The following is a 15,578-nucleotide window of genomic DNA, read 5'->3' on the forward strand; positions in this document are numbered from 1 at the left end:
GCTTTTTTTTTTTATTGTAGGCTCCTATAGCAAGCATTTGACCCAAAGCATATGGAAGAACTGCCCCTGTGTTTGCATTGAGACCTCATTGATCAGTAGTTTAACAAAGAACAAAGACACCATGGTGCACACACTGGGAGCTGTAGTACCACTTGCCCGAGCAGCACACTGGTTAATTGTACGCAGCAGGACATCTTATGTGCTGCCAAAAGATGTTGGAGTAGCTATGAAATAGTGTCTTGAAGGGTTAGTAACAAATCAGTATTACCTTCTGGGCTTAGGCTGAGGAGAAAGGGCAGCTCCTTATGGATTTTGTTTTGTTCTCCCTAAATAAAACCTCTAGATCCAACAGGGTAATGTTTTGTCTTACCAATGCATCTGTTTCTTTCTTGGTAAATAATATTTTAATTCCATGTGTGGCTAATGTTTTAAAGATAAGTCATTAAAGAAACAAATTTTAATTCTAGATTTCCACAGACTTATTAGGATTATAATGAATTAAAACATAATGAAAAATAGCCTGATTAAGGTTATTAAGAGGTTATATCATCTTTAAGCCGTACCTCTGTAGAAAGAGGCTCATGAAAGGAGGAGTTTCTGTCAGCTGAGACATCTGCAATTTGATTAAAAGCACGGAAAAAGGTGCAAATACTTCTCCACCTGGAAGGATAAAAGACAAAGATTTACTGTCACTGAATACGCCAAAAAGTCCTTGTCTTCTGTGCCACTCAGTCTTGACAATGTTCAATTCATTTTTCATGTCCAGCTACAAATGAAATAGGGAGAAATTACTGTGATTTCTTCAGATGTTTGAATATTAACAAATGCTTGGAATGAAAACTATTAACACATCAGAAATGAGAGGCTTTTAAAATGGAGAACAGGAAGCTGCTTATTGTCTGATAGATTTTTCCAGGATCCTTATATTGTGCTGAAGCAATGGGAAATTAGTGAAAATCCACTAAACCAGCCATTCTGCTGTGCATGCAGAAAGCCGGAATTCCTTATCAAGCCTCATAATACCTCATCCATATATTAGAACTTGCCAAATAAACTAACAGTTACATCAGTCCTGCAGCTGTTTTCAGGAGGCCACAGCTCCCTGAACCTGAAACTTTGACTGCTGACAGCAAAGTTGCTTGAAGCAGAAATGTTATTGAGAAGCCACCTTCCCTGTAGCATCCCTGCTCCTGCTGCCACCTCCAGCTTGGTGCCTCCATCTGCCCGGTGTTCCGTGGGGCAGCAGTGCCAGCAGGCTCTGTCCACGAGGTCCAGGATGCTGCTGAGTTTCTCATCAAACACCCTGTGCTGCAGGGACTCTTTCCTCCAAGTGCTGCAGACAGCCCTGACTGTGAGTTTGACAGGCGTGCACTTGCCTATGTTTATAATGAAGATGCTATTGGCAGACCCTCCACAGGTTGGGTAAGGTGATTTCTTTAGTCAGAGATTTACAAGATTTTGCAAGAAAGCCTTCTCAGTTTTTTCAGCATTTTTTTAAGATGATGCCACAATGCAGCCATTGCCAATATTCAGCTTTGCGAAAGGTTCTTGAAATATTTTTAGCCTCTGACTCTTCTCTCTGCACTTATAAATATCCTTGATAAAGTACTAGAAAACTAGATATTTACTGGACCCCATACACTGCCAAATCTATCTTTCTCTGTTTACATTTCCTTATCTAATTGTGTATTTCTTACCCTAGGCTACCAATTGCAAGAGTTGCATGTTGTGAGATAGAGATACAATGCATTCCCTCGAGGGACAGAGTACAAAAGTAAGTTGCTTACTTTTTTTACTCCATTTGTGAACTATTTTCTTCTGTAAATAATTACTATTGAAGCAGTTCATTCTTTCCCTTTGTAGCTGTGCCTGGTGTTTACTGAAGCTGAAATGCAAACACAGTATTCATACCCCTTCCTAAAGTCTTCATGCATTCATCCTAGTATCCTAGCACTTAGTTGGACTAGGATATCAGACCATGTTTGAAAGTGTTTTTAATGCTGATTTTTCAGTGTATGTCCAAAAAAGGTAACTACCTTTTACCCACATTAATGTAAGATGTCGAGGCAGGATGCAGAGAAGCTGCCATACAGGAAGAGCTGTGACTTAAATGCAATATCTTATACCTTATGCACTGTAGGTAAATCATTCAGAGTTGTGCTTGGCCAGTTGTGCAACATCTTATCTGAAGGAGAAAAATTACCTTCTGACTCCCACAGAGTATCATTTTCTGCCCTAATGCATGAGAAAACTCTACTGCTCTTTGCTTAAAGAAATAACTTTTTCCTTCCAATCTTCTACTTTACTCAATTGGAATTAAGTATTTTCTGGAGTGCCCAGCAATTCAAGGGTGCACTTTTACCTGGCCTTGGATATGGCACTTTCAGTGCATTCTGTGCAATTGCAGCACTTTACCTTGTTTATGAAAATGTTGTTTGCTTTTATCTACCAAAGGTGGCATCCAGGAATGCTACATTTATGCTTTAAACACCAAAAGACTTTGAAATGCTAAAGATGAGAGTACGTTTTATTGTAAGCATGACAGTAGCAAGTTAAAAAACTTTTTCATCTTTAGCCCTCAATAGTGGCATGCTGCTCTAGCTATAGGATAGGCTGTGCAGGAGTAGGGAGCTGTGATGCTCCAGCTGTGCTCCTGTAACTCAGATATTTGCAGCTGAGATAACTAGTCCTCTCAGCTATTCTGTGCTGTAGGAAAAACAGTCAAGATCACTGCTGTCTAGGCACCATGACTGACTGCCATGGATTGATCACATAGCATCTCTTTTTTAGCAGCATTATTCACATGAATTACTAACTTCAGCCATCAAGCCATGCAGTGGATTGCAAAAGTCTGTTATCTCACATAATAAATTAGGTTTAGTAAACCAAGCCTTAAAATAAATGTCTCATTTGAAACTCAGTCTCAGGTTTTCAGGTCATATTTTTTTACAAATTAATCTGAATATACTTCTGGCATGAGTAATGTTGAGAATGATGTATATTTTCCTTGCTATGGGCTAAATCTTCCATCCTGCCATCTGTGCCTGTGAGGGCTGTGTGTGCAGAGGTAAGGCAGAAATGCCTGGCACCCATAGCTCCCAGCCTAGTGTGCACTGCAAAGCCTTGGTGCCAGGACAGAGGGCACGTGCTCAAGCTCATGGAGCATCCCAGGTTTCTGTCTCTTCATCTCCCCTCGACTGGGTGAAGGGTGGAGACACAGACACTTCTTTATCCTCAACATCTTTGAAGTGATGCAAATCTGGAGTGTATCTAAGCTGTCTTTTTTTCTTCCAGCTGATGGGTTTGCTCTGAATGCACCAGTCCAGAGCAATCTGCAGAGGAGAATGAAGGCAGGGACTTCGTCTGAAGCTGCTGCCTCCAAGGGGCCTTTGGGTCTACACAGCCAGAACAGCACACTCCTGGTAGGTCCTGGATTACAGAGTTTTGTTTTACAAAAGAAACAAACACAAAGCATTTTAGATAATGTTAGACACAGAGTGGCATTAAAAAGCTTTCCACCTGCAGTCCAGTTAACGTACTTAGTGTCACACCATTATGCTTCTTGTTAAGAATATTTAAAAGCCTGGAAGACTCAGCACTTCTGCTTCCTCGCAGAGGAAAGCACTCAGAAGAAAAAAGGCAAAATATTTTGTTTAGCATGAGATAAAAACTCCTTAATTCTAATATCAAAGGACCAGATACCCCTTCAGTGAAAGAGTTGCTCATTTTTTTGTACTGCTTGTGCAGACTATATTTGCTCAGGATACCAATGAGGTATTCTCTTTGAGTTTTTGCTTGCATTTCATTAAGACCTGAATCAAGACCACTGACTTACTTTACTCAGATCGGCAAGGACAACTGCCTTCATAATTGTACTGGTTGATAAATGAGACTTGGAGCAGTATTTAGGAAAAATTGTTTGAGATTATATCCCATTAAACACAGCCATTATTGATAAAATTGCAAATATGGAATTTGATTTTGTTGGATTCAGGAATGTTTCTAGAAAAGCCAATTCAGTATGTCTCTTTCTAATCTAAAATTAGGACCAGGATGATAATATCGTGATTTTCCTGTTATGTAATAGTGACATAACAGTGTGACAGAAAGTGACATAGACACATAAAGAAAGCCCATTTTTTTTTCCTAATCTACCAGAATGTGTTATGTCAACCAAAACAAATGTATTTTAACTAAATTTCTGAGAAAAAATCTCCTTGGAAAATATTCCAGGATATAGCCTTGAGAGAAAAACATAAGAAGGGACTAGAAGCTGTTTAAGTAAAGGAGAATAATAAAAAAGAAATGCATTGTGAACCTATAGAGGGTTAATGTATGCATGTATATACATGTGGGTGGATTTTCAAACTTCATAGCAGAAATTGGTTTACTTTTCCTGTACTTTAGTTAAGGAAAATACATGAAAATGCATGTGATACTTGTAAGCACCAAAAAAAAAGACTGTAAAGAAAACTCAAATATTTCAGAAAATTCAAGATCAAAATATAGAGCAAGGAAACTGGTAAAATTTAACAAATTTAGCTGAATGGTGAAGATAATGGTTCAGTGTTGACAAATGTAACATAAGAAGGAATAATTTAAGCCATCCAAATACATCATTATTGTCACTCAAGAGGAGACCTGTGCCTTCTACTGGATGGTTCAATGAAAGTCTCTGCTCTGTATAGAGTAAGGGTCAAAGAAGCAAGCAAACTGTTAGGATACAAAAGGGTTGGGAGAGAAATAATGCCCAAAATCTTATAATGTCATTAAATAAATCAGTGGTATGCCCTGACCTGGAGTACTGTATTCAGTTGTGGTTATCGTGCCTTGAAGAGAATGTATCATAAATAGATGAAATATAGAGATGAGCAGTGTAATTGATTAGACACATGAAAAGCCCTTCATTTCAAGACAAATTTAAAAGTTTCATTTTTTTTTTAAATGAGAGGGAAGATGAACTATATGGGTCACTAATAATAACAGGTACACAGTGTATAGAAGAGGTTATTTATTTAATAAGATAACAAGTTAAGAAGAAGTGCAATGAAGTTATTAATTATTGAAATTAATAAGTAATTATTAATTTTTTTCTGGAACTCAGTGCAACGTGGTGGCCAAGACTTCAGCTGAATGCAGGCTTCAGTTGGATATGTATTTAAATAAATATATCACCCATGCTGCAGCCCACAAGATGTAAAAGTTTTTTTGAGTTACAGACTACCCTAAGGGTGAACATTAGTGAAATTGTAAAGAGAGTTAAGAAACCTTTGCTGTGGGCAGGTTATTGCATAAATGCTTACTGCAGGGTTTCTGACACCTCTCCCTGAAACACACCTGGTACAGCCACTGTCAGGGAGCATATCAGAGGAGATGGACCACTGCTCTGATCCAGTGTGTCAATTCCTATGTTGAATCAATGATACAGAGATGAAAGGTTCGATATCCTATTATCAGTCTCTTGAACCGTCAAATTCTCCTCCTCTTCCCCATTCAGCTATTGATTAAATTAAATGCAGCAAGGTAAATGGGGACAGGAAAGAAATTCCTTATCTTAGCAGAGCTCTTTGTCTATGTGCTTTGGTCTGCATTGTAAGGAGATGGTAACCCCAAACTACTGGGCAATGCGTATACTAGATTTTTTCACAGCAGCCTTTCCACACAAAGATCCCACTATTTGGCTATTATTTTTAAGGCCATTTAAATTTGTATTATTTTTAGATATGTAAGTATGCATTTTCTGCTCATTACATGCTGCAGTTCTGGAGCAAAAAAGAGGTACAAAGAGTCTGTGAAGGACAAACCCCCACCATTCATCTGTACACATGTGCCATGCTGACTGCTGTATGTTTTGGAAAGATCCTCTGTAGATTCACCAATCTAAAGAAATAATGAGCTTAAAGCAGTGGAACCTCTGAAAACAGTTGGCAGTTAGATAATGATGGATATGCTACAGAACCCAGAGATCTTGGTGGTGGAGGATGAATGATGCATATAATGAAAAGGAGGCTGAAGCCGATCACCTTCCCTGTTAGTATAAACACGTAAAATGCAATTCACTGTGATGATGGTGGTGGTGCATTGCATAATAAATTATGTGTCTGGATCATAAAGGCAATATTTCATGATAGAAAAGTTTAATAGAAAATGTATGTAAATGAGTGTAACTTGCCAAATGATGCTTTTTGACTCGAGTGTAAGAGGAGAAAATAATTTCTTCTCCGGCACATTTGCAAGTCGAGCTAAAAAATGCCTGTGAGTTCCACTTTCCAATTTCACTCACATTTTCTGACATAGAAGGGTAATAGATTAGTTAAGAGTTGTGTTTTATTGCTGTAAAACTGCTCAGCATTCTGCAAAATTTTTGAAAGTGCTATGAGTGAAAGTTAGTGGTGAGGAAAATGTGGAAATTGCTGATTAATAGAGGAGCAGGACCCAGCCAAATCCTGTTCCAAAATTTCCAGGGCTTTGCATGGGCTCAAAATTAAACTGGAGGGCTATAAATGAAGATTATCCTTGCAGAGAAGGTTTAATAAGCAGAGAGCTCTAGTCGGGGAAAAAAAATACCCAGCCAGATAAATAAACCAGCCAGATAAATAAACAAAGTGCTGGACACTGGTGGGAGACAGGAATGCTGCTGTGTTTCCCCAGCCTGCAGAGGTGCTCTGCGAGGGTGCAGCCAGGCTTTAACAGCACCCTCAGGCTCCTGGTGGGATTCCCAGAGTTGTCCTGGGCAGGACCAGGAGCAGGACTTTGAGAATCCTTGTTGGGTCTCTTCCAGCTCATGGTAGGACTCTTCCTAAGGACCTCCTCTTCTTAAGATGAGTATGAGAGTTTTGAGACATGTTGTCCAGAAAAGAAATATCATTATTTAGCTAGGTTTAACTACTAATAAAAAGGGGGTTGGATATTTTGCTGAGAGTATAGGATTGGGTTGTTTTTTTGGGTTTTTTTTTTTTGGTGATGTTGACTACATTTCTAGTGAATTCATAGTGTTCAGGTTTTTTATAATTTTAGTGAAAAATGCTTTATTTTATATATTTATATATTTTAAAAGTATATATATACATACACAAAAAAGCCTGTGAGGAACTTTTTACAAAAAATTCTGTTATTATTCCAACAAAAAATTGTGATCTACTATAGAAAAGTAAAATTCAATAAAATTTCCTAAAATAAATTCTAAGCAAAATTTACACATCATAGACAGCCAAAATACTGATAAAAGCACCAAGTTGACATTTTGAAACACAGAAGCCTAAATCATTGTTTTGTTTTGACATTTTGAGGCAAAAAGTAGATATTTTTGTGTGACATTTCCAAAGCAAGTTGGGATTTTTGTGGTAACTGTCCTGCAGAAATGTTTTATGATTCAACAAGCAAATGTCAAATTTTCAGAATTCCCATGTAACATGAATTCCATTGGCTGATCAGCTCTTGTTCATGCCCTTTGAGGAAGAGCTGAGCCTATCAACATAATAGAAATCTGTATTTCCACACAAGAAGTTTCAGTTCAAATTTGAATTCTTGCATTCTCACATAATTATCCTTTTTGGCAAATTCTGTTGAGAAAGAGTGGGTGCAATATTTTGTCACTTTGAAATTTTTTTGAGGTAACAGCAAATCAGAGCAGAAAAGCATAAAAATCATATTTCAAGAGGATTTGAGGGAATTATTTCATTAGCTGAAACTGGAAGTAATTGTCTTTATTTAGTCAAACACTGTACTGCCCCCACCTAGACACAAGGTAAATAAATCATCACAGAAGGATTTTATCTTTGTCTCAGCAAAGCAGCATTCAGTTCTGGCTAGTGAGTAGGTGTCCCAGATGTGGAAGATGTATAAGGCTCTCTTGTTACTAAATGCCAAAGCTGAAGCACTGGTTTTCTAGAACTGCACATAGGTCATTTTAAACAGCTATAAACAACGGAAAAGCACCACATTTTTGCAGAAAGGATGGGTTGCCCATTTGTAAATCTTCCTAGGTAGGGTTAAAGCAATCTATACCTTTAAGGATGTGAAGAGAGTAGAACATGCTGCTTAGTACTGGGAACTCACAGGATTGGAGAAAGAGTTAGAATTTGGTTCTAGTAATAACAAGGACCTATGTGAAACTGGACCTTCCAGCCATTAGCAGTTGCTGACCTGAGAAGGAATTTGATTGTCTAAACTGAATCACTCTGACACAGATTGGGTTTCATTCATTTCTTCTGTAGAGTCACCTAAATTCACATAAATTAATGGAAAAAAATAAATTAAAAAATCATAATATCAATATTTATTTATCAAAGAGTAGCAAAAATAAGCCATTATTTCCAGTTTTATTTTCAGATAATCTCACCAGATTGAATTATTTTTGTATCTAGATCCACAGTATGTTTATTAAAAAAAAATGAACATGAGACAACAACAACAACTCTACTTGAAATTCCCTAGTAACACAAAAAGCAGTACAGCTGTGCCCTGCTGAAATGGTTAATAAGAAAAGGAAAAAAAGGAAATTAGACCCTTTATATTAGAGAGCATGCATTTATGCAAAGAGGATGTTTAGCTGGGGGTGAAGAGATGAGGACTTGGCCAGTTATGAACTTGTAGAATAATCATGGGAAAAATGATGAAGTGTTCATAGTGGTATAGTAATGACATACATAAAGCAAATGTGTTATGATTAGATCAAATTGCAAAGAGAAATGAGTAAATGTTGAGAACAATGTCGTGTTCAATGTGTAAACAACTCATCTCTCTCCTTAGCTGGGGTTGTTGTAAGCAAGCAAGAGTTAAAAATACAAGAGCAATTTTTAGAGGCAACCTCATGACTGGCAATCAGTGCTAATAAGATTCTTTTCCTCTTGCAAGATTCACAGAAAGCCCTCAATCCATGCCGAGCACATTCAAAGGCAAGGGACTAAGCGCTCCCCTTACAGGTTCATTATCATTCGCAGGTTATCCCAAGCCAAGTGAATCAGGAAAGCAAATGAATTAGTGAGAATTAAGGAGCCTCTGTGGTCTGAACCCTCTCCAAATCTCAGCTAAGATGAAAGGTAGACGCTGATGTCTTGTGTCCCGGGGTTTTCAGAATTGGAGCCCCAGTGCCGAGCCGCTTCCTCCAGAGCCTTGCAGAAATGTGCAGGCAGTTAATGTTGCCTAACGTCTCCTGACCGTGGGTTCAGCCATGTGGGAAAAGTTTTACGAGGCTGCAAAAACCAAACCCCCTTTCACTCACAATTAATTACAGGAGAGTTGTTATAGCACCTCGCTGTCAATGAGTCCGGTGAAAGCGCGCGTTCCTCTCATCTCGCTCAGTAATAATCAAAGATACTCAGGTAATGTCTCAGCGCATAACAATATCAAATGGGGTACTTAAAGGCACCTCTAAAGCACATTGAACCACTAACAGTATTGTTTCATTGGAAGTGATACCTTAAATGATAGGATTTGTACATGACATGAATTCAGGATATGAATTGGGATCTCCAGTGTTTACCTTCCCTATTTTCATCTGTCTGAAATGAAGCAGCAGCTGACTGTCTTTTAATCATATACTTGTTTTTAGTTGTTGTGATACAGTGATCTACTGGGGGAAGCTATGGCCTTAAAGTACAATGGATTAGAAAAATTTGAAAGGAAAGCAGTTTGTTTTAATTAAATACTTGTTACTGCTAATTATATTTGATCATTATAAATAATATAGTTTAATTAAAGAACCATGTCACCTAGAAAAAATATTTGTTTTCTGAAGGATAGCAGTATATCTTTGCACTTGCAAGTAGGGGGTGGAAATATCAAGTGAAAAATGTGCAGATGTATTTGTTTGTGTGTCTGTGTGTGTTTGCACGTAGGTATAAACAAAACAGTATTGTTTTGGGGAGACTACATGTTTGGTGGAAAAAATAAATGCATTCAAAAGAATTTTTCCAGTTCTGATAATGAAATTATATTTAAAGAGCTGTATTGCATCATATCAGATGATATCTTTATGTGTGTTTCAAATTATTTAACATAAGTAATTATCTACAATAAGATGACATTTGTCAAATGACATTAACTAATGTTTTCACAGCCTAGGTTTGTATCAATGTTCTCATCAGATATATATTTCTCTGCCATGATTTTTAATGCCAGCTGTTTCATGAATGTGAAGAGTTCAGTATGAAATTACATGTTTGTCATAATAAATGTATGGATTTAATTTTATTTTTTTGCAAATGATACTTTTTCAAGGTTAATTTAAAGGAAATTAATAGAAAATGAAGGCTAATAACTCTGCATGTAACTGAAGTCTTGAATTCATGTACCAATGTACATAATTGTTCCTTTAAACAATCATGTTGGAAAATTTTCTAGTTTTTACTTCCCCTCTTCATATAATTCCTGACTCATGACCTTCTATCTACCAGTCAGGCTTGATGTGCATGACTGTATCTCATTTATAATAATCATGATCTTTACAGAGAGATCGATTAAAATATTATGGTTCTTTTAAAATCAGAATGCATATCAAACGAAGCCTCACTTATAAAACAGCGAAAAAGCCCAGGCTTTTGCAGCCTCCTCAGTGTGAATAAGATGTTTTAAAAATCTCTTAATATTCAAAGACAGTTAATCATTAAAGAGGCAAATATGTTAATACGGTTTTATCACAATTGAAAATGCTGTTAGTGGTTCTATGGATTACACTGTTCTATATACACTACATTTAACACAGTTAGCAAAATGAGTCCTGAAACTCAAAAATCACCCCCTTTAACATCATATGTAGTTTAAATTAAAAGCTAAATAATTTAAAGAATTGTTTTCTTTTTGGTATGCACTCCTGTTTGTACTATAAGTATTTTAGAAAATACTGAATATTTTAATCCCTTCCCCCTTTTTTTTTTCCACATTGCTGAATTGAAAAAAAACGCCAACATTATTTAAACTGAGGTTGAAAATATCTAGAGGCTTCAACAGTGGACAATTTCTTTTCCTTGTAGTTATAATTAAATGTCTTTTTTTTTGGGGGGGGGGACGACAGGGGGGGCTTGGGGGAAGGAGGAGGAGGATGGTGTTAGTAATCCCGGCCACTATATTGCTTGCAAAGAAAATGCTCTAAGACTTAAAAGAAAGATAAATGTGAACTGCAGGATAGTGTTAAAATACAAAAATTCTCATTCTTAATTCCTTAACACTGCAGTGATGTTCATTTCCTTATATCTTTTTTATTTTCACCAAGCTTTGTGCATCTGTGCTTGGAATTTGAACATTTTTCTATTTTTTTAAATTAGATGAAAGAAACGTTTCAATTGATATAATTCTACCCACTCTCTTCCTATACCGCTGTATCACAAGAGGATTTTATTAATTGCATTTTTAAATGCTGCTCTTGTTTTTAATCAGTTTCCTCTAGGTTAGCTTATGTATCACTTTTACTAAATTCTATTTATGTTATCCAAAGAATTAAAGATAGCAGATGCAGGTAAAATCCTTTTCAAGAAGGCTTGAGCATAGGACAGAAAAAAAAAAAAAAAAAAAAACACAAAACAATTAGAACAATCTACCAGCCAGTATCAGCCTAGAAAAAAAGCAAAGCACACACAATACCCTCAAGTGTGTGTGTGTGTGTGTGGGAAGGGCTTCATAATACCAATATTATTTAAAATGGTGTGGATCTGCGGCAGCCTGCAGCAACAGCAGCTTCAGCCAGTGCTGCGCCAGCGAGGCAGCGGGCCCTGCCCTTGTGCTGGCCACAAATGACCACTGAAATCCCAGAGGCACTCTTGAATTTCTGCATTCTCATTTCATCAGCTGCAAAATATCTGTCACTCATGTCCCACACTGGGCAAAGTGACACCTGCCAGTCTCAAGAACAAGGACAAATTAATGTTCCTCCACCAACTGTGTCTCAGAGACGAGTGGCGAGCGGCAGCGCGAGCAATCAACAGCTCGAGTACATTGTTAAAGTTTGCAATGCATTGCTGGGGGTTCCTTTCAGACAAGGTAATTTGCAGCAGCTGTTGTCGGTTTGTGCTGTTATTGAACATGTGTTCTGCTGATTTCCCTCCTAATGAATCTTTTAAAAATATTTGCAAAATACGTGTAAAATTGCAAAGCTGAGGTTTCATGAAACTGCAAAACAAGGTGGCTCCTTTTAAACAATGCTTGGGAGAGACAGTGCAGCAGCTGCCAGACAAACATGTAAGCCAGGATTAAACCTTATCCACTCCATCTTCCTAGAAATCACTCTGAAATATTTTGGATAGTAGGTATAAAATCTCCAAAAAACCCAAAACAACAAAAAACATTTCTGATGTCTGTCATCATGTCACATCATGTTATGCGATATTATATCTTCTTGTGATGAGATGCAACATGACAGGATGTAATGCAATGTAACATATAAAAAAATGTAAATAATCCACTTTTGGGGATTAGATATCTGCTGTCAATTCCTATAGCAGGAACCTGAACTGAATTTATTGAGGCGGATGGGAGCTCAGCAAACACCAAACTGTGCAGTGGTGTTTGCAAACCAGCACACATCACAGTTCACTGCCTCTCCCAATTGCTTTTGGGTAGTTTGGCTCTTATATGACTGTATTACAATGTTAAATAGAAGTTCTTGTGGTGAACAGTCTTGTGACTCAATAATTTCGTTAATTATCACTGCCTACAGCAATCACTCCAATGATGACTTGCCATGAGTAGCTTTTTGTACATTTTAAAATATACTTGTTGGAAATAACTGTAGTGTTTTTCACAGCAAAACACACAGTGTGAACAGAAAATCATGTAGTAAATAGGACATAACTGGGGAGGAAAACCAGTGCTTTGGGCCAAATAAGAGACTGCTCAGGACAGTGTAACCTCCAGAGTTCTCCCTGAGGCTGGAGACCTTCCTTCCTTTGTTGGCACAGCTGTATCTCTCTGTAAGTTACTGATCAAAAAGCACCTACATTTTAGGATTGGACAGGCTCTGCACCCTTTTATCACAGTGGCAGCTCACCAGTGCTTTCAACCACTTCTGGAGGAGCAGGCTTGGGCACAGAGCAGGGCTGTGGGCAGACTGTGCCTGTGGTTGCCTGTGGAGCCAGAGGACTGTGCCATGGAGAGAGGGCATTTGAAATGTCGGTGAATGTGGCCTGGATGCTCTGGGGTGTTCTGTAACAGTGGGGAGATGGCTTTTGAAGTATTGCATAAGTTACTGATGATTTGGGGAAATTAAAAGATCTAGATTTGTCTTCACATAGCCATGGGTAGGGAAAAGGGCTTATCACCAGCAGTGGGAGGAATGCAGAGGGGAGCACCCTGACCTTCTCCCAGCATAGCCAGGGTCTCTCTTTGCCTCTGCCCCTGCCTTCCTTCTGACTCACTGTTGCAGCTGATTCCAGCCCAGATATCACCTATTTTTGTGTCCAGTGCCTGGGAAAAAAATCCAAGCCATTGTATTTCATCAGTAATTAAGTGCTAATGGATGTCTTAGAACATGCTTTTAATTTTCTTTCAACAGAAGACAAAATGCCGTGTTGTCTGAAGCTTTGACTGCACCACAGGCACTCTGCAAAAATATTTTACAGCTACAAGGGTTTCACCCCCACTATGTTTGACTGTGTTTGGAGCTCAAGCACAGGTGAGTGGACAGCATTTTAAGTACTATTTTTATTTAATGTTCTCTAATCAGAGTTAGACAATATGATATTTACAAAGCCCCATTCTCTGTACCTGTGAAGGTTGCCCACCTTGGTAGCACCGATGCCATTGAACTGGTGCTAGCAGCAGTGAGGGGTGGCTGTAAATTTTGCCTCGTGTGGACAAGGCTTACAAGGTAAGCAGGCAGACCCCCAGCTGCAACTGCGTGCCTGGGAATGGAACCTTTTATTTGCTGTCATAGTGATGACTTTTAATTGTCCCAATAAACAAGCTTTTAAAAAGCTTCTAAAATGTTCTCTAATAACACACTTTGGTCTTTAGCCATAGAAATGCAGAAATAATTAGAAGTGCCATTGTGTACAGTGCCTTCTGGACTGGGCTGAAGGTGAAGGAGAAAGTATCATGCTATCCTTGTCAGCTGCAAGGGTAATTACTGCTGGCTGAAATTACTCAACATTTGTTTATAAGCTCCCCAGAGCATGCTGTAAATAGATTGTCTGTTATAGTCCAATCACATTAAAACGCTGCTCCTTGCAAACTGCTACCTCCTGTTTTCTGTAAGCTAGACAGAGAAAGCCTGCTGCTCACTTATTGAGCACCAAGCACTGAAGAGCTATGTTTAATGTGATTGTTTTCATTAGCTCTTCTCCATCTGATATTACATTTATAGTTTGTTGGGCTTGAAGACTGGCATGTTGCATTGCTTTCATTTACTGTAGTAAACTGAATAGCTTTATTTCTGGAAGCTGTATGCAACAGTTGATGGGAATTTTGGAATAGCAAAAGCATGGGAATATCTACATGCAACTTGCTCTCTTCTTGAGCAATGTTGTTTTTCTCTTTGCCTTCTAAATGCTCCTGCACTGGTTCCAGCAGTGGTCACATTGCCTGAATTGTCCTTTAAAGGATGAGGAGTATTTTCATAAAAGGTTAGAAAGAATGTGTTTTCCTTAGCAGTGAATTTCACACTACAGCATTGTCCTGTCCATTATGACCTGAGTTGTATGAAATAGTGATGCAGCCACAGCCTGTCTGTTTGATTTGCTCTCAGCATGATTTACCACATCACATCACAGCAGCTCAGGTATTTCCAATAAATATGGGGACAAATTCATCGCTGACATATGCAGAGAGAATTCCAGTGCTATCAATAGAGTTGCATTTGCTCCCACCAAGGTGAATTTGGCCACTAAACTGAAGATTTAGGGGAAACAATTAGAATTTTGTAGAAAATCTCTAAATCCCAAAACAAAACAACAGATAAAAAAAAAAAAATCCTCACACCTTCTATCTCCATATATAGAAAAAAAAAAAAAAAAAAAAAGCAGTACATCTCCAATACTGGGTATCAGAGGCAGAAATTTGTAACCCCTGTTTCATGAGTAATTCATGAGAACACACACAAAGGGTATTTCAACAGCACTCAATTTATTTACCACTGATTATTCCCCAAAATCAGTACTGATTATATATAGAGCAAAGTGTGGACTCGTCATGTCACATTTATTTGAAAAGGTTAGTAACAACATGCTGCCTTGCATACTTCTATAGCTGAAAAAAAATCTAGTCATTACTGAATTTAACCTGATTTTCTTAAAACACAGGCACTTCATTGGTGTAAATCCTCATGGAAGATATTGCAGCTATGACAGTTTACACCAACACCTAAGCTTCCCTGGAAATAACACAACAAAGCAGCAATGTTAGTGACCAGTAGAGAATTATTAAAGGAACACAGATAATTGGAAGAAAATAAATGACCTGGGTAGAAGAGCTACTATAAAATGAAGTGCAGGTAAATCACTATACTGGACATCTTCCAGCCTCATGTCCTGGGTGCCTTTCTCCCTAATTTTAACATCTGCTTAAAGCTTCTGTTCTCTGCAAACCAATCAGAAAGAGAAAAGAATTGAAGTTTGGATATTCACATTTGTTTCTAACTGGAATCATTG

The 15,578-nt window shown here is 37.9% G+C and overlaps 2 long non-coding RNA genes across 2 annotated transcripts in view; both read left to right on the forward strand.

The window, feature by feature from the left end:
• The first annotated feature begins 1,684 nt into the window (after positions 1 to 1,684).
• On the forward strand, positions 1,685 to 13,802 carry LOC135308968 (uncharacterized). Its single transcript, XR_010369329.1, has 4 exons — positions 1,685 to 1,774; positions 3,295 to 3,422; positions 13,487 to 13,606; positions 13,707 to 13,802. It is a non-coding gene; the product is annotated as an uncharacterized LOC135308968 (long non-coding RNA).
• An 872-nt stretch (positions 13,803 to 14,674) lies between these two features.
• LOC135308966 (uncharacterized) overlaps positions 14,675 to 15,578 on the forward strand; it is a 46,700-nt gene continuing 45,796 nt past the window's right edge. Inside the window, exons 1-3 of the long non-coding RNA XR_010369327.1 lie at positions 14,675 to 14,710; positions 15,086 to 15,141; positions 15,231 to 15,421. This is a non-coding gene — a long non-coding RNA (uncharacterized LOC135308966). The remainder of the gene's footprint in view (positions 14,711 to 15,085; positions 15,142 to 15,230; positions 15,422 to 15,578) is intronic.

This window comes from Passer domesticus, chromosome 10 (assembly GCF_036417665.1).
Source record: "Passer domesticus isolate bPasDom1 chromosome 10, bPasDom1.hap1, whole genome shotgun sequence".
Lineage (NCBI taxonomy): Eukaryota > Metazoa > Chordata > Aves > Passeriformes > Passeridae > Passer > Passer domesticus.